The sequence below is a fragment of the Ambystoma mexicanum genome, chromosome 6p (genome assembly GCF_040938575.1).
Source record: "Ambystoma mexicanum isolate Mex_15411 chromosome 6p, UKY_AmexF1_1, whole genome shotgun sequence".
Classification (NCBI taxonomy): Eukaryota; Metazoa; Chordata; class Amphibia; order Caudata; family Ambystomatidae; genus Ambystoma; species Ambystoma mexicanum.
Genome location: NC_090935.1, coordinates 985,986,194 through 986,005,495, shown reverse-complemented (window position 1 = coordinate 986,005,495; position 19,302 = coordinate 985,986,194).

Genomic DNA, 19,302 nt, shown 5'->3' with positions numbered 1-19,302 from the left:
CTGTATCCAGAGAGGCTAGACCAGCAGAGCAGAGCTGACCCAGACCGCTGTGAGCAGAACCAGAGATCCGGATCGCTGTGAGCAGAACCGGTGCCTGATTGACCCGCCGAGCAGACAGAACCGCCGCCGGACGTGTTGACCAGATCCGTGACGAGGCCTAGTTCAAATTTATATTGTGAGTACCTAGCAGAACTGTGCAGAACCTTAGTTAAAATAATCTAATTCAAGTTATTTTAACCTAAGTAGAACTGCCTCCTAGAAATCGTGTCATCTGTCATTTTTAAAGCTGCACAACTGTCACCTGTCAATTCTGCAGCTGCAAGCTGTCACCTGTCATTTTGAGTTTTACTTTAAATCCGAAAATCTACCTTTATTAAATCGTCCGTATCTCTGGAACCGTTTGGGCTAGGAACGAGATTTAACTTTCATTTTCAACCTGTGATTCTAGGCTTTCCAACCTAGAACTGACTTCCTGTATTTTTTCCGCAATCGCGATTTACGCACTCGTGAAATTTACTGCGATTTGCGATTTTGGCTCAATTTCTCCACTTGTCAAAATAGCAGCTCCATTCTTTCATTTGTTAAAATCCGTTTGCAACCTGGTAATAACTCATAGAGCATTGCTAAAGTGAGCCTGAACTAATACCAACAAGCATCTCTCACTCACCCTGAATCTCTAGAGGGAATTAAAATCAGTTAGCACATTTTCCCATCCATTGCCATCACAATGAAAAGCATTTTGGGCCTGTGTTTCAAACTTCTACCTGTTTCCTCTAAGCTTGCTGGGGGGGAACTGAGTTCCGTATTGTATTTGATTGTATTCCTGAAGACTGTGTGTGTTAGTTCCATCTCCTTGCATTGCATATAGGGGGGGGGAGTGAATTGCCACCAGGGGAAAAGTGAACATACTATCTCTTGTGAAACCATATCAGTTTATTTTCTGTACTGCATTTATTCCACCTTGCATTTCCTTGAAACCATAAAGCATTTCAGCTACCTCATCCTCTATACTACTCCTAAGTAATCAAGTGTACCACTGTAACATTACCCATGTGTCTAAGTATACTATCAGATATTAATTTGTTATAAAAGTGTGACACATATATATTGTTTAATTTTTCAAATAAACCTTTTAATTTGCAAAACAAACCTACTTCTTGGCTCATTGGGGTCAGGGGGATTCTAAGAGGGGGGTGTTATACAAGGGTTGTCATCAAGAGTACTGAACTGGACATAAAAATACATCAATAAGGGTTTTCCTCAGCATCCTAGACTAGGCATTGACTTAGTTGCAGTGTTGATTGAATATCGCTTACACCCTTCAGATCAACCATACAAAGATGAACTTACTGTAAGAATGAGACTATTAGCTACTCAAGGCAAAGCCTTACAGAAGAAATATGGAAGAGTTTCGCTATCACCTGCTCGAATGTTTTACTTATAAAAAGTAATTCCGATCATTACTTATGGTAGCCAAACCAAATGTTTTTTTAAAGCCATTAGATGGGACATAGTGGAAGGTCTATATTGCAAATCAATCTTACCGGTATCTCCTAATACACCAATAGCCCTAATTTGATTTGAGTTTGGCCTGATATCACTCGCCACCTCAGTATCATATCATTTCATATCATATCACATCATATCATGGCTAATGCTATCCTTGTTTAGGAAATGCTTGCTTTCTACAATCTCTTTGAGAAATCTATTTCCAGCCCTCAAAGACTTGTTAGAAAGGCCGTTCTCAGGTCCGCTTGAAAAGTGGAAACAAGCCTGTAACAAACACTTCAAACAGCGGATATTTCTATAGATCTATTACTTGACAAAGCAAAACTCAAGTTATATAGACAGGACTGGATTGCTACATTGTATCAGTGCACTCTATACTCCACATTTAAAGTCGGGCCATTTATAATTAAAGCAATAAATGAAGTATCTGCCTATATCAAGATATTCCCAGATCATTTATACGCTGATTTAGTCTTGCGCCTAAACTTGCTACCAACTAGATCCAAAATCGCATCATACTCAAAGGAAGCTATTACAAGCAAAACCTGTAGATATTGCAACCTAGATAATAAAGAAGAGACTTCTGAGCATCTACTCACTGAATGCAAAACTCTAGCAGACTTGAGGAAAACTCACTTTTACAACCATTTTAAACAGATAAAGTTCCTATCAAAAGAAAAAATGTGGACGGAAGTGTTTAATTCTACTAATACTTCCCTGATCATTGATACGGTCAAGTTTCTCATGCAGTTGAACATCTAATGCCTTGGTAACATGTGAAAACTACAGCTACAAGAATCCCTATAGACTATAAGAGCTGCTAATTGGAATCACCTGCATACTAACACAGCCTCCCTGATGATTGTTTGTGACAGGAAAGCGCTAGTAGGAGAACAAAAACAGAGCAACTGAACAGCAGATGGGAACCAACCCTGTTAATACTTTTTCAATGTTTTGGGAATCAACCCTGTTAATACTTGTTAAATTGTTTTTGGGATCTAACCCAGTTACTTTTTGTATCAGGTCTGATTTGACTGGGAACTGGAGTGCGTGCCTCGCCATCCCCCTTTTCATTCTTACAATGTTGGAGACCCGGGCTCCAAAGGCAGCAGCACTGAGGTTACTGTGCCCCACTTTAGAGAACCAAACTGATGGTTTTCTCCCCTCCCCCAAATTTGGGAGACTTGTGCACTCGGTGGGGTGTTGGTTCCTGGTCACCTGATTGGTAACATGTGAAAACTACAGCTACGATAATCCCTTGAGACTATAAGGGCTGCTAATTGGAATCACCTGCATACCAGCACAGCATCCCTGATGATTGTTTGTGTCAGGAAAGCACTAGGAGGAGAACAAAAACGGAGCAACTGAACAGCAGATGGGATCCAACCCTGTTAATACTTTTTCAATGTTTTCGGATTCGACCCTGTTAATACTTATAACATTGTTTTTGGGATCTAACCCAGTTACTTTTTGTATCAGGTCTAATTTAACTGGGAACTGGAGTGCGAGCCTCGCCATCCCCCTTTTGTTTTTTACAATGTTGCAGTCCCGGGCTCCAGAGGCAGCAGCACCAGGGTTACTGTGCACCACTTTAGAGAACCACACTGATGGTTTTCTCCCCTCCCCCAAATTGTGAGTGTGCGCCTCGCCATCCCCCTTTTGTTTCTTCTAAAAATATAGTGATGACGAGTCTCAATTGTGATATATGTGGTTGGGTTTTTAACAAATTCTTAATTTTATGTTTTTATATATATATCTATCTGTAATATTGTTAAGTCCAAATTTGATTTATACATTGCTGCTGGGTTCTTAATGAGTCATTTTAACTGTATGCTATATATCCTTTTACTCTTCAAGTATTTTATGAATTAATCTTAAAACCGTATTATTACCTAATAATTGGCACGATTATTTAAACACCAATTGTATGTTCTTATGTCCATAAGTCACAAACTTGGACCACTACAGCTGTTAACTTGAACATTACTTATCATGATTATTTAACTATGGTTTGAATATGCAAGAATTTATGTAAAAATGTAATCCTAAATATATGAATCTAAATCCTAAACTGATGTATCAACTAAAACAATTTTTATAACTAAAAAAATCAAGTCTACATAATCTATATGAAGATGTTGGAAGGGCCCATTAGGGCAGTGTATTGCTCCTCTCACTACACACAATGAATATCCTGCTGTGAAATGTTGACATGCAAGGCAATTATTCATGAATGCAGCAACATGTTCTGCCAAATTGGGACAGAACCAGTCTTTCACTATCTGTGCTGCAATAGTGTTCGAGACATCACTGGCCTTCCAGTGCTCTCCTGTTGCCACATCGCAACTGCATGCATTTATTAGGTGGAGTGCTTCTGTGTCTGCGTCTTTGTTTACACAGGAAACAATGTCCTACCCCCTCATGTGGGCTTGGCATTTCACTACTGCAATGGCTGTTGGGTGATGTAGTGCTCCTATGAGCCTATTCAATAGGGTGGCGTGCTGCACTGGCATGCCATTAGCACATTGGAAGCCGCTCCTCTCCTTTTCCAACATTCCTGTCCTGCATGTACGGTTGACGTCACATAGGCAGAGTCGGAGTACACCGTGATCTCCTTGTTCTCATGTGTCTCTAGTGCTATTATAAGTGCTACTAATTCTGCCACTTGCGCTAAAAAATAAGGGGGTAATCTTGCACTCTACACCACTTCAAATGTCTGGTTTTGTTATAATTTCCCAACTGTTGTCCCTGTATGTAATTCTCCTGTTGCCTGATCAATTGTCGAGGACCCATCAATAAAGAGTACCCTCCTCTCTCCCAAGGGCATTCTCCAGTGCTCTAGAAATATTGTCATAATATTTGGTGTATGTAGCACAGTCATGCACATAGTCTCCCTCCTCTATTGGTTTGGCTATAAATGTCGCCGGCTTTACAACTCTACACCTCACTACTTTTATCTCCGGATTTGAGATAATTACCTCATATCCGATGCTCTCTATGTGGTCAATGTGCTCTTAGGCTTTTCAAATGGCAAAAAAGGGCATGCTCCATGTAAAAGGTGGTGCTTCAGTACATTGAACACTTACCAACTTCTCTACTGTAAATGCAGCAGCATTCAGTGCTTGTTCGCAAGGATAATGGCCTCCTATTACTGGGTCTAAATGTCCACTGCAATAAGCTATAGGTTTGTGCCCTAAGGTACTCTTCTGTGTGAGCACTGATGTCATTACTGTTCCATTCGTGTGTGAAAACAAATAAAATTCTGTGCCATTGTAAGGAATACCAAAAACTAGAGCCGTGCAATTCCCCCTTTTAACTCAGTGAATGCGTCTGTCATCTGCCCAGTTCACATTACTTAACTGTCCCCCCTCTTGAGTCAGTTTAAAAAAGGCCTAGTGTACGCACTGTAATCAAACACCCATGCCCTGCAATAAATGCAAAGACCCAAGAATTGCTGCATCTCCCTCACCCTCTTTGGTGGCAGTGTTCTAAAAATCACCTCTTCTCTCCCAGGGGTCACTTTTCTGCCCTCCAGAGATGTTAGCTGTCCAATGTATTGGACCTCTGTCTGGCAATGCTGTAGTTTCACCTTGTCCACCTTGTAGATATTCTCTGCCAAAACTGTCAACAACTGTACCAAGTCCTTTTGGCACTGCTCTTCTGACCTGCTGCATTATTAAGATGTCGTCCACATATTGGATGACTGTGCTGTGTGAAGGCATCATGATGTGCGACACAGACAACAAGTTCAAACAAAGTATGTTTATTAACTTAAATATCAGGATAGTTGAAGGCCTAACTTGCCCTATGCGAAGGTGGGATTTCCCTACCTGAACTAAACTAAGAAAAGTCTGAGTCAAGGAGTTCAACATAGAAGTCTATACATGTCCAAAACCTATCCTTGCCCTCAGAATTAAAATTAACCAGTGTGTAGGGATTTCAAAGTCAAAGGAAATAATGTTCAACTCAAAGTTCCAAGCTTCATCGAGTTCACAGCTTACTTTCAGCTCCCTTTCCACAAGCACAAGAAGGTGCCATGAAAAAGTCACAAAGTTTACCTTTTCACAGTTCAAGGCGATGTGGTTCAGGACCAACCCTTGGGTTCCCTTCCCCAAGTTTCAAGTAACACAATCGAAAAGCAAAAGGGGTCTTGAGACTCCATTCTCAAGACACCAAGTGTGGTTCCTTTAAGCCTCAGGGTTCTCTTCCCCAAGACTTACAATCTGCCATTTATATTGGTTACAGTCTTTCCAAAGAAAAGAGTCTTAACAAAATACCAGGTCAACCTGACCCTCTTTCTGGCCCACTTCGCCAGCTCATATGTAGTGTTTTGATTAGGATGTTGCTCAGTGTCCTTAGATTTCACCATGCAGGGCTCTCTGGTCTAGGCTGAGTTGTTAGACTACATGGTCCACCCATTACAGGTCGCACAGCCAGGGCCCCAGGACTCCTTAGCACACACCCACAGGTTCCTTGGTACTTGATCCTGTGCACCAAGCAGGGGCACTTATCCATAATGGGCGAGGGGGCATCAAGCCACCTGGCCCTGGCCCCCTTTCACCCATTATGGAGGAGCCAGCCCAGTAAAATACAAGCACTCCCTCAGCTGTTTTTTTCAGCTGAGGGGGTGTTCTTAACTGTGAAAGGGAAACTTTGTTTCCCTTTCACAGTTAAACGTCCTCAGCCGTGCAAGCTCAATGAGCCATGCAAGGCTGAGGGCGTTTGCTGCCCCAGCCTCCCATGGCTCATTTGAAATGCTGGCTGGGGAACTGCACGTCTGTATGTGCAATGGGGCGCTCGTGCGCCTCCTCGCAAATACAGGCAGAGCAGGCTGGAGCGGGGCATCTCCGGACCCATACTCTGGCCCCTTGCACACATGTGTAGGGACCAAGAACCTTCCTGATTTCTGTTAATGGTTGTAGGGGGCTAGAGCATTGGAACCACTGGACCCACAGCAGAAGGTACGTTTGTTTATGTTCATTTTTTTAAATTTAAATTATGTGTATGGATGCGGGCATGCTTGTGTTGTTAGGTGAATGTATGATGGTGGATGTTGATGTAAGTGGTTTCTGTGTGTATGTTGTGTAAAATTGTGTGTTTGTATGTTTGTTGATTTAGTATTTAAATATGTGTATGGATGCGAGTATGCTTGTGTTATGAGTGAGTGCATCATGGATGCTCGTGTGAATGAAACAGAGTGTTTGCTGCATATGTTTTGTGTAATGTGTGTTTGTATGCTCATTTATCCATTTAAGTTTGTGTGTGGATGTGTGTATGCTTGTCTTATGAGAGTGCATGATGGGTCCTTGTGTGAATGAAAGAGTGCTTGCAGTGCATATGTTGTTTAAATGTGTGCATTTCTATGTTCATTTATTTATTTAAATATGTGTATGTAGCGCGTATGCTTGTGTTTTGAGTCAGTGCATGATGGATGTTTGTGTGAATGAAACAGAGAGTGCATGCTGTGTGTATGTTGTGTAATTGTGTGTGTTTGTAAGTTTATTATTTAAATATGTGTATGGATGCGTGTATTCTTGTGTCTTGAATGAGTGCATGATGGATGTTCTTGTGAATCAAACAGAGAGTGCTTGCTGTGTGTAGGTTGTGTAAATGTGTGTGTTTGTTTATTATTTAAATATGTGTATAGATGCGTGTATGCTTGTGTTTTGAGTGAGTGTATGAGGGATGTTTGTGTGAATGAAAGAGTGCTTGCTGTGTGTAGGTTTTCTGTGTATGTTGTGTAAATGTGTGTGTTTTTATGTTTATTTATTATTTAAATATGTATATGGATGCATGTATGCTTGTGTTATGAGTGAGTGCATGATGGGTGCTCGTTACTGAATGAGACAGAAAGTGCTTGCTGTGTGTATGATATGATATGATAAGATATGATATGATATGGTATTTATAATGCGCCTATACACAAGGCTTTCAAGGCATGACCAGGCAAGGGAGGGAGAACAGAGGGAAGACAGACAACGATACTACTAGGCCAGGTGTCATTCAGATCGCGCAAGTGCATGGAAAGGGGAAAGGAGGAGAAGTGCAGGGGGAAGGGAATTGGGCAGTGCAGAACATGCATTAAAGTGCATCAACCATACTCTGGTTAAATGTCACACAGATCAAGAAATAAAAATAACCAACAATAGGCATAGGAGGAAAGCAGTTGATTAGGACACTTGGCAGAACATTGACCCCTACCAACTAGACACAGTTCTGTGTGGTGATCCCCCCACCTGGGCAACCTGTAAAATAAAGATATACCACAAGTTCAGTCCATATGTTGTCCTATAAGTCTTTTTTCCTTCTGTAATGTTTCTACCCCCCCCAATGTACCTGGTGGAGCAGAGTTCTTCGAAGAGGTGTCAATGGATCCTTCTTGAGTGACTCCCTAAAAAGCAAGAGCCATGGATCGTTGTAGAGGTTTTGAAGAAGGTGAACTTGGCATCAACAACGTTGGTGAAAAGTTTGAGTGTGCCGAGACAACAGCGTTGATCCAGGCGGTGCTCGTCGGCGACATCCTGTGAGGATGAGGTGTGCGGGGCACCTCGGCGTTTGATAGTTCTGGACTGCAAAGAGTTTCAGAAGAACTGTGGCCTGACAAGGGCGTTGAGTCGTCGAAGTGTTTGTGGTCTTTGGTGACAAGAAACCCACCGGCGGATTCTCCTCAGCGCGTCGGCATCCTTGACTTTCTCCGGCGGGATAAAGCGGTCGACGGTGCGGACAAGGGAGTGCTTCAATTCAACAGTCTTAGGCAAAGGAGCGGATGGCTCTGGTCGTTGGCAGCACAGCATCAAGCGGTCCCCTCTTCTGTGCAACAGGGCTTCGACGGGCCTCTAGCGGTTACGGCGATACTCCGAACCCTGGTTGACGGCAATGTACTTCGACGGCATCGATGTCCGGGTGCTTCACTTCGTTCTCCTCGGCGGTCCCCATCTCCAGTCGGCAGCCTTTTGAGGGTCTGACTTCCAGGGAGCTTCAGCGAAGGTTAGCAGTGCTCGATGGTCCCTCGGAGCACGGGAAGAGGGCGCCTAGCCAGGTCCTCTCTCGGATCAGTCCTTGACGAACTCGACAGCTTTCGGATCGGGTCAAAGCAAATGCAGCAGCAGTTCTTCTTACAGCTGGGCATCGAGAATCAGCAGTTCCAGTTACTCTTCAAGTGTAGACGCAGCTTCTGAACAATTTCCAGTGGTGAAAGGTCCCCAGATATACTATTCTGCCTCTCATCCACACTGCTGGGTCACACTTAGCAGCCAATCATACAGAAGGGCATTCATGCAGTCAGTCAGCCAATCAGGCATACAGTGCATTCAGGCCATACTCCTCCCTCTCAGACACTCACAACAAGGAATGTGTATTGGGACAAGTACCCAGCCATTCAACACTACACACTGCATTCATACCAGTTTCGGGCAGGGCTGTCTCAGTCTTTGTCTCTCATACCAGAAACCAGACAGTCACAACAAGAAGTGCATATTGGTCACATACTCCATTCACCCAGGTCCCACCCACAGGGTGTACCCACAACATACAGTCACTGGGAAGGCTCCAGCCAGTCTGGCCTGGACTTCACAACAACACCATATATGGAACTCCCACCCAACAGCCAGTCAGGGGGAAGGGACAGAGTAAGGGCTTTGGGAAAACTAGGTAACAGGCAATAGAAAGCAAGAGACCACAGGGGCCATCTTGTTTCCTATCAGGAATCAACTGATTCCAAGGGCAGGGCCTGGGTATCCCAAAATGGAGTATACTCAGAGCACCTGTCAAATTCAGTATGGACCTGCCACCAGCCCATACCCTGCTCTGTGGGCCACACACAGGTGCACAAAAACATACACTAGGGGCACAGGGTTGCAGCCCCACCCATGGGTGCCATAAGGGTATCATCTGGGTCTGTACACCAAACCAAAAACAGGAAGAGCTGCACTGCCAGGTGTCCCACATGGATTCCTGGGCAGAAAACAATACAGAACATAAGTGAAAAAGGACTACAGGACAAGGTCAAGGAGGCCCTGTCCCTCCAATGCATTTCCAGCATCACCATCATGTTATCTATATTGAGTTTGGGGATGTCTAGTACCTCTTATACAGTGTGCATTAGGCATCTTTGGTAAAACAAGCACAAATGTTATCATGTAGCTGAACTGGCCTTCCAATGCAGCCAGTCTAGTCATTTCTTATTGTGGTATGACATTTTGTATTGTACATATTTGGTAAAGCAAGCATGATAAGTGTTATTACGAAATAAGACTGGCATTTTTTATGCTACCAGTCTACCCATTTCTTACTAAGGCACGACATTTTGCATTGGGCATGTTTGATAAAGAAACAAGGATCAGTGGTATTATTCTTACCGTGGCATGACATTTTGTTTTAGGCACCTTTGGTAAAACAAGCATAAGTGATCACACTTAGCAGCCAATCATACAGAAGGGCATTCATGCAGTCAGTCAGCCAATCAGGCATACAGTGCATTCAGGCCATACTCCTCCCTCTCAGACACTCACAACAAGGAATGTGCATTCTAGCTGATTGTAGCTAGATTTGCATTTCTATGCAGCCAGTTCAGTCATTTCATATTGTGGTATGTCATTTTGTAGTGTTCATCTTTGATAAAGCAAGCATGATAAGTGTTATTATGTAGCTCGACTTTTTTCAGTACAGCCAGTTTGGACATGTTTTCATACTTGGGCATGCATGCTTAATGGTAAAGACAACTGGAGTATGTTCTTATGTGGGGATTCTGCCATATATTGGCAAAACAAACATGGGCATGTTTTCTTATAGTATCAGCAAACATGAGTATGTTCTTATATAGGAATAATATGGTAGAATGTTGCAGTTGGCATGCAAATGCATGAGCACAACCAGTATGAACATGTTTTATGCTGGCACATACTGTGGGAAAAGGCATTTTTATTTATTATATTTATTAATTTGTAATGTGCCGGGACCTGAGGGTATCAGGGCGCACATATGCACATAGGACAACAAAGGTACAGGACATGAGCTGGGTAACAGAGAAGTAAAAAGCAGGTTTACTCAAAGGGGAAGGTCTTCAATGTCTTTCTGAAGGTTTTGATGTTTGTGTCTAGCCGCAGAGGTAAAGGAAGCGAGTTCCAAGTTTTAGCTGAGTAGGTGGCAAATGATCTGCCCTAGCCATTTGGTCCCCTTGAATGGTGGACAGTTGACCAGCCTTAGATTAGTTAATCTAAGTGACTGTGAGGGCTCATACCAGGACACTAATGATTTCAGGTATCTCTGGGATTTCCCATATGTGCATTTGTGAAGTAAGGTAGCTGCTTTGAATTGATATCTGGCCCCTACAGGGTAACATGAAAATGTGTTGGAGAAAGGCTCCTGTGCACTGTTGGTCAATTGCATCTATTCAATTTTTTTCATGAGTTACCCTACAAAACCCAATTACAAACTATTTGGCTTCTTACCCAATTTTTCTAAAACGTGTGCTCTAAAATGCACCATTTCACATTTTCACCCATTATTTAAAGACATTTCACAGGGGGAAAATCCCCCCGAACCCTTCTTGAGGGCTGTGTGCTCCCTCGCTACGCTCAACCATATCAGTGACAAATATTTACACCACTCCAGTTAAAAAATTCACCAGCCACCGCTGGCCCCAAGTCACCATCAGTTAGTTACTTTTATTGGCCTCTTTTCTTTGTGGGTATTTTTGCAATTCTCTGGATTCTCCTTATTAGTCTTGTGGCCCTGCCACCTTGTTTAATCCACCTCCTTCCAAGCTGTGGCCTGCATCCACTCACAAAAGTTTGCTTTTTGACTCTTTTCCACTTTTAATACTCTTGACTTTGGTGTTTGAATTAAATCATTGTGCAACATGTGCTTAATTCGGTTCAGTGTTCCATGTGCCCTTTTATTCTTCAGATTTAAAGTTCTATTCAGTTCCATATTCAATGTGCACCTTTTAGTTTTAATGTTTAAGTTTACCTTTTGTTCGGTATTCAACGAGCATTTAGTTCTTCGCAGTTAAGTTTCTATTTAGCTTGGTATTCAATGAGCATTTAATTCTTCAAAGTTAAATTTCTCTTTAGTTCAGCATTCAATGAGAATTTAATTCTTCAAAGTTAAGTTTCTCTTTAGTTCGGTATCCAATAAACACATAGTTGTTTCCATATTACATTCCAGTTTTCGCTTGCAGTCCAGTTGGAGTTCCCTGGAGCCTCTCTGCCCTCCTGAAACTCACCAGTCTTCAGTGCTTTACCGGCGTGAGCCCTGCCCGCATGCCTTATTCCTCCTCTCTGCACACCGGCATCTTGGGTGCCTCTGATGGCACGTGGGCAGCGTCCTCTCTTCTATGGCTCTACAGCAGCTTCTGCTGCTTGCTCTGGGGTAGGAAGGTTCCCAGGCTTGGGGAAATCACACAGCCCATCAACATCAGGTACCCCAAGTCCACTGGTATGTTGCTGGCATCCTGGCTCGAGCGGCTCCAGTCCCATTACGACTGCCTCCTCACACGTTGCTCCCAGTGTCACGCTCCTCCCTTTTTCTGTCTGGCTGATCTCCATTTATACACCTGCAGCCCCTTGACAGGCAGCAGATGTGGATATCCAATTATCCTGACCATAATCAAAGGGACATTCCTGATCCTCACAACTCTTAGTAGGCATCTTCCTCGTTCCAGCATGAAAGTGGTGAAAAGGTGTAATCTTCACTGCTGTTAGTGGTCTCTTCTTCGCCCCAGTACTGGCAGGTTTTACATGTGGAAAATTGAGTGGAACTGGTTTATAATAGCCCATGAAGATTGGGGGAAGGGTTAGGTTGATTGTCAACAGGGAAGGGGGATACCATGTCTCTCCCATGGGTTCCCCACTCCCAATCCTCAAGGACCCCCAACCAGGTGTTCCTCCCTCATTTTTCCACCCCAAGGGTCAGGATGCAATAGTGATGGCCTTTAAATAGCCACCTGCGCAGAGGATTTCAGGGGAGTAGAAGTGAGAATACCCCCTCTTGTTCTCTTGTCTTTTACTATAACAGTCTCTAACTCAAGTCGGAATACCTGTCATTCTTCCTTGTCTAAGGGAGTTTCTGGTCTGAACAACACTTTGTTGTAATGTAGTTGGTTATTTATAACACGCTTAATACCCAGAGGTTTCTATGCATGGACCCGGGGATCGAACCCGGTTTGCTCCTCTGCGTCTTGCTTCCAAGGCGAGCACGTGTGCCCACGAGCTATCCTCCCAAGTCAAATCAAAGGAGCCTGCTCTGTATCCCTGGAATCCATGCTAACAGTATTTCTACTCCATACTGAAATAGTTCGGTTCTAAGGGAACCCCCCTCTGTACGGGCTGACCGCAAAATGCATGAATACATTCTCATGCATTCAAGCAGTGGATTCCCGGGGTAGAACACACTATCTCTTGGTCAGTGAATGAAATGGTCATGTTAAATTTGCTCATCATATTACTTCCCATTATGTTAACTGGTGTCTGGCGGGAATATAACAATGGCATGGTGAGGTTGTGTTCCTCAATATAAATTGGCAATTTGTCAGTAAATGTAACCAAATCCCTAGCCCCAGAGAAACCTTGCAGATTCATGGCAATGCCTCACATTGGGTATCTCCCGTCCCTAGTATAGGATCTAGTTTCTCCCGTATCTATGAGAAAAGAGAACGTTTTGTCACCTATGGTTACTTGGATTATCATTCGGGTTGCGTGTAACAGATAGGATTGAACACATCAGGCCTCATTACAACATCAGCGGTAGTCATGCCGCTATTGGCGGCATGGCTGCTGCCGAAATCGGGTCCGGGTCTGGGTTCCCAGAATGGGGAATTACCGGGCCATTCCGAGTTTGGAGGGCCCGGTAATTCCTCCCTCCAGGAACCCAGGCCAGGACCTTCCCCATTCCCATCTGAGCCCCCAATGGGAATGGGAGAGGGTGCAAACAACGGGCCGATTACGAGCGGCCCGTTGTTTGCTCCTCCTTCCCCTCACGGGACCCGGTAAGGACGCCTGGTTTGACCAGGCGTTACTTACCGGGTCCCTCGAGGGGAGCTTGTAATGAGGTGTTTAACAGGTCCACCTCCATTAGCGGAGCCTGTTAACCCGTTCCGCCTCACTCGTAATGAGGCCCATCAAGTCAGACTGTGGGCTGTCCTATTGTGGATATAAAGTCATCCCTGTCCCCGTAAAATGATTCCCCCCTACCATGGTCACTCCTCCCAGTCTCTATGTAGGGGTCTGCACCACGGTGTCTACATGTCTCACCACTACAGTGTTCTGCTGTGCTGGTGATTGCAGTACTGTTTGCGATGGTTGTGGGTAACTTGGTCTGCGATGTATCCGTCAGAGGCTGTTTTAACTGGACTGATGCATGCTGTGCTGGCACCAGCTGAATCGCATATGTCTGCGTCTGCGTGTGATCTTGGGCATAAAGTCAGGTTGCTTAGTGCTGTGTGCCGGCAGGTATGTCAACTCCCCATTCTGCTGCATTCCCTCTCTGCCTCTGCACACTCGGGATATATGGCCTATCTTCCTGCATGTCCAATGGGTCTGGGCTGTCCCCTGTTAGACCTGCCCCACGCTGCTGTGCTGTGTGCCATGCCCCTCTCCCCCTGGGCATGCCTTCTCTTCCCCCTAGTCAATAGTTGGTGTCCCCTCTGCCTGCAAAGCTCCCCCCTGCCATTGGCTGACGATACTCAGTGTTCAGGGTAGCCACCCCCTCTCCGCTTGTCAACATTGCCCCTTCCATTGTATATTTTGACATTTTTCTGGGAACTAACTTCTTTCTGTTTTCTATCCTCACGTTTCTTTCTTGCATTCTCCTGCATTAGTCGACAATAATGCACTATAATCAACTGAATTTCTGACCATGACTTCGCCTCCATCCCCACTCATTTTTTCAACAGCTTCTGTACTTTTTCTGGCTATTATGAGTTGCTTAATATGTGGAAGAATAGGCCCACCATTTGTGCAAAAGTTCATGCGTCTCAAGACGACGTTCATGTATCACCTGAATATATTGAAGTGGGTCCTCGTCCTCACACATTTCGCGTGCCATGATTGCGCTTATGTCAGATGTGTCTGGGTATGGCCCCCTGAAAGTCTGCCATAGGGCTGCTCTACAGTTATTGAACAGAGCTCCATTGTGCGCTGTGTTCTGCACTGTCACTCTGGGATACCCTGCTCTACTCTTCATGTACCCTATTGCCAATGTCATCCCTGCCATCAATATTTCTAGCTTATAAATCAATTCTTGCCTGCTCCTGCAGTTAAAGATGCTATCTTGCACCTCAAATTATCCTTGTCCATCTGTTGCCACAGTATGTATTGTGGTCATCTGCCACCCTTTTCTAGCAACGGAAACTGCATCAGACCCACACCTCCATCATGCCTCCCTAGGTCTCTCGTAATGGTAAATGCTACCGCCATGCTAGTTCTCCTTCATCCAGGTAATGCCCTAAACCTCTACTCATATGGACTAACCTCGTCGGCGCTATGTGATATGCTTTTAGAGCACTCAAAGGGCTCCTCAAATTACAGCTTCCCCCTTTCCATGTCTTCCCCTTCATCCCACAATGTCCCCTGCTCTCGGCTTACTCCCTACGGGGAGTGGTGTGGCCCCCTCCCTTCATCATCATCACTCTCCCCTAGCTCTTCATCTAACCCCATTGTCCCTAAGCTATAAGTGCTGTCTTCACCCATGTTGTCCTCAAAGTTGAGCCTTTTCAATGTGTTCTTCCCTCGCCGTCTCCCCACTACTCTGTCCAGTGAGTCGCTTCCCCCATCTGTGGGGACCCCGCTATGCTTCTCCTTGCCTTAGCGGCAGAAGCGATATCTCCTCTAATCCTATACGCTGTCTCAATTCTCCTACACATCCCCTCTTCTGACTTCATTGTTTAAACGTTCGGGTCCTGTCATTATGTCCTCTACATCCTTGAGGCATCTCTCTCTACTTCGCCCTCTGCATCGATGGTCCTTAACAAGTTTTTCAATATCCATTTTCCTTTTTCCCATCTTAATTGCGTCTGTCTGCCTTTCCTTCTCCTCTTCTGCCTTTTTCTACACCTTCTCTATTTCTTTCTGTCTTCTCTTCCTTTCTCTCTCGTTTCTACTTTCTCTGTTCCTGTTCCTTCCTTCCTCCCCTTTCCTTCTGCTCACTTCTTCCATTATTCCTGGCCAATCTCTGTCCACTTCCTCTTTTTCCCTTTGTTTCTGAGCTTCCTCCTCAATGTCTCTGGGCTCTGTTACACTCTTTCCATCCAGTTTAAGCAAAATCTGTCCTTCCACCACTCGTTTGGGGAACCATCATTTCTTTGTCCCCCTTGCGTCCCTTAGTTACCTCTTCACCCCAATCAACTTCACTTGCAAATCACTGAGCTCCTTGCATTCATCAATCATAGTCCCTAATTTCAGGAGGTGCATAAACGGGGTTAGTGTATCCTGCCGCTGCTTTTAACTCCTTCAAGGGGTTTAATCGCTGGCCTTCTGCCCAAGGGTCTGCCATTTGATGAGGAGGAGGAGCATGGCCTCTTCACCACCCACACCATGCGGGCTGAGTATCATCTCGTTTTTGGGTGGGTCCTCTTCCTTCTCCTCAAACATCTTCCATAGCACCAAAATTGCTAAACTGCTGCTCAGTTTCTTTCCTTTATACGTAGCATGTAGATATCTAGACGTGTTGCAGCACAGATTTCAAAAGGGAGCTCCGAGGAAGTGTTCCGGAAGTGGCTGTCTGCTGTGTATGCTGGGAACGCTGCCTCTCAAGACATTGCTTCACAGGACTTTGCTTTAAGTACGTGAACATATATACTACTGCAATCCATTTTTAATATAATTTACGAGTCTTCTGGGTAAATATAGACTCTAAATATATATTTACATTTATTTTTTTGTAGGCCACGCCCCCTTTTTCAAAAACCTTTAAAACCACTAGAGGGCGCGCTCCTGCGCGCGTGCTGCGAGGAAGTGTTCCGGAAGTGGCTATCTGCTGTCCGCTGCTTGCAGCACAGCAGGACAGCCTGTTAGGTCCACACGCTGCCATATTCTTGTGGAAGCTTTGAGTAGCTTGCATATTTAATTTACATGTTACATTTGGAGGTGTATGAACGAACTAATTCATAACGGTTCTGCTATTCAGTAACTCGTGAATTTTTGGCTATCATGAAGAGTAATACTCGCAGCTGCAAACAAGGCAAACTTACCACCTCTGTGATTAAGGAAGGTGCATTTAAATTTGTAGAGAATCCTACACGTTCTACTAAAGATAACGTGGACTCCCCTAGGAATAATGCTGATGATAAACAGAAAGACATCAAAGTCTCATCTAGCTTGCCTCATGTGAGCAGTATTAAATCAATTGCTGAAAAACTAGTTGATACTGATGGTGTCAGCACTATTGAAGAAGAGAATACCCATAAAAAGGATAAATGTTATAGAATTAAAGAAATGTATGATGGTGAGTTATCAATACAACATAGCTTCTTAAGTGTTCGAAATACTGTTAAACCAGAAGAGCTTAATATCAATCCCCCATGCAATCCCATCTCAGACATCTCCATGTTGGGTGCCACGGTTTTGACTGAATTATCTAAACGTACCCGACTTTCATTAGGTCCATCTATTCCCGTGACTGGTAGAAATGGGGCATTGGAACATGTTCATTTACATATTCCTATTGAGAGTGAGGTGCATGCAAATGTATTGCCCACAGTGTCTAAAATGGATGACATTGACGTTCCAGACACTATGAACATGAGTCCTTCAACAATTGCCCTGTTAAAAACATTCCGGATGGCTATGTTCCAATTGGATTCTGATGGGGTCGAAGAACATAAAACTCCTTCTAGAAATAATCAAGAAAAGAGGGGTTGTTCCAGCCCTGTCGATTTAACCTCTCCACCTAGGATAACCTATGAACCTGCTCTAAACACTTTTTTGGGACCATCTCCTGTTATACATTCATCAGAAAAGATGGACTCTCAATTTCCTGTTATGAGTAGAATCCTTAATCTATTAGACAAAGGACACGAGTTGACTCACTTAGAAATAAGAGCGCTCAAATTATCCAACATGGAGATTCGTGCAAGTATCAGTAAAATTGAAGGAATGTTATATGGTTTATTGAGTAAAACGCCTCCTGCTGATATAGCATCTGAGGTATTGGTGCAAAACTGTGCATCTCAAACATCCTATCAGGAAACCATTGCACAGGGATCCCAAACAGAAATTGGGGGCCCCGCGGTCATGTGCCTGACTCGATCATTCTCGCAAGCGGTATTGGGACAGACTGACTCGTTGCCACTTAGTGAAAAAGGCATTAGTGGTGAAATGCAAGATGAGCAGGGGGAGCTGTCGACTGGAATCAAGGAAATGCTTAATAAAATCTCTAATGATTTAGCATGATTGTCCAGTAATATAGGCCATAACATTCCTCAAAATAATGAGTCCCTAACTGCAAATCTGGTGGATAGTCCCACTACACTTGTTCAGATGCTTGAATGTAAGCGGAACGAGGAAGAAGCACAACAAAATTCTGGTGTTGAAAGTGGATCTGACATAGAAGAATTGAGTTCTAAAAAAGTACCCTTTATGTCACGCAAGCAGAGGCGCTTACACATAAGGGCGATAAAATGCACCCAAAAAACAAAAATTCTTCTGTGTCCTCAAAATGAAAAAAATATAAAAAAAACAAAAAAAATAATAGAGAACATTTCCAATGGTAAATCAACTGATTGTCAAATCTTAGAGGGAGCTGCTGTAGATTTAGAGCAATTAAATGCTGAAAGCAAACTTGCTCTAGAGCTCCCTCAAGTTATTGAGATCGCTGGATCTGTTAATAAAAATAATAAAAAGAAAAAAAAAGAAAAACATTAGACATAAACGAAAAGAAAAAAAACTCCCATACAACAACGAGTTAAGCAAAGTGAGATTGGCGGTTGCACTGACGAAATAATCTTATTAGAAATACCTTCCACTCACATAGGTGACCAACTAATTGTAGGGAGTAAGCAAACACAACTTTCTTCCTTTTATCCTATCAAGATGATTTCCACCAAATCTATAAATCAAATTCATGGACCTAATCCTGCACTGAAGACACATCGAATCACAGATCAAATGCATTGTCCCCTAAATATCCCGATGGTGAGAGAGACAACCCAGCCGACAGTACCGCCAAAACCACAGTGCCCAAAAATGAATTAAAACACTAATTTAAATGAGCATCCTCCCATATGTGATCCTTCATCAAGTCGAGAAAGTAAAACGCTCAGACAAGTACATGAGGGAGAATGTGAAGGTGTCCTCTACTCATGTGAGGAAGAGGCATCAGCGATACAAAACCCTGCTACTGTAGTTGGGTGGACTAGCGATCCAAATATACACGGCAAGACCAGATTGAATAGAGAATTCATCTTTAAAACCTTTTATAAAATCCCGATGTTAAGACTTCTGAACTCAAATGATGTAGAATGGGTTAAATTGGCAAATGAAAACAACGGAAGAAGGATATGTAAATTACCCTCATCCATCATTCTAAAACAGATATGGGATTTTAAAGATGACTTCACTCAATTGGGGGTGCAACTAAATCTACTACGTGATGAGAAGAAGGCCCTTCAGTACTTGAATTATGTGGCACCTCAACCTGAGATTACTTTCGGTACCTCTGATAGGGAGAACATTTCTCTGATTCCGATGTCCGATGCTATTGTCCAACTAGCAACTATTGCATCAAATATAAAGGACTGGTCCTGGATAGGCAATTTAGTAAATGCCGTTACGCACAGCAATTCGGTAAATTTGTCTC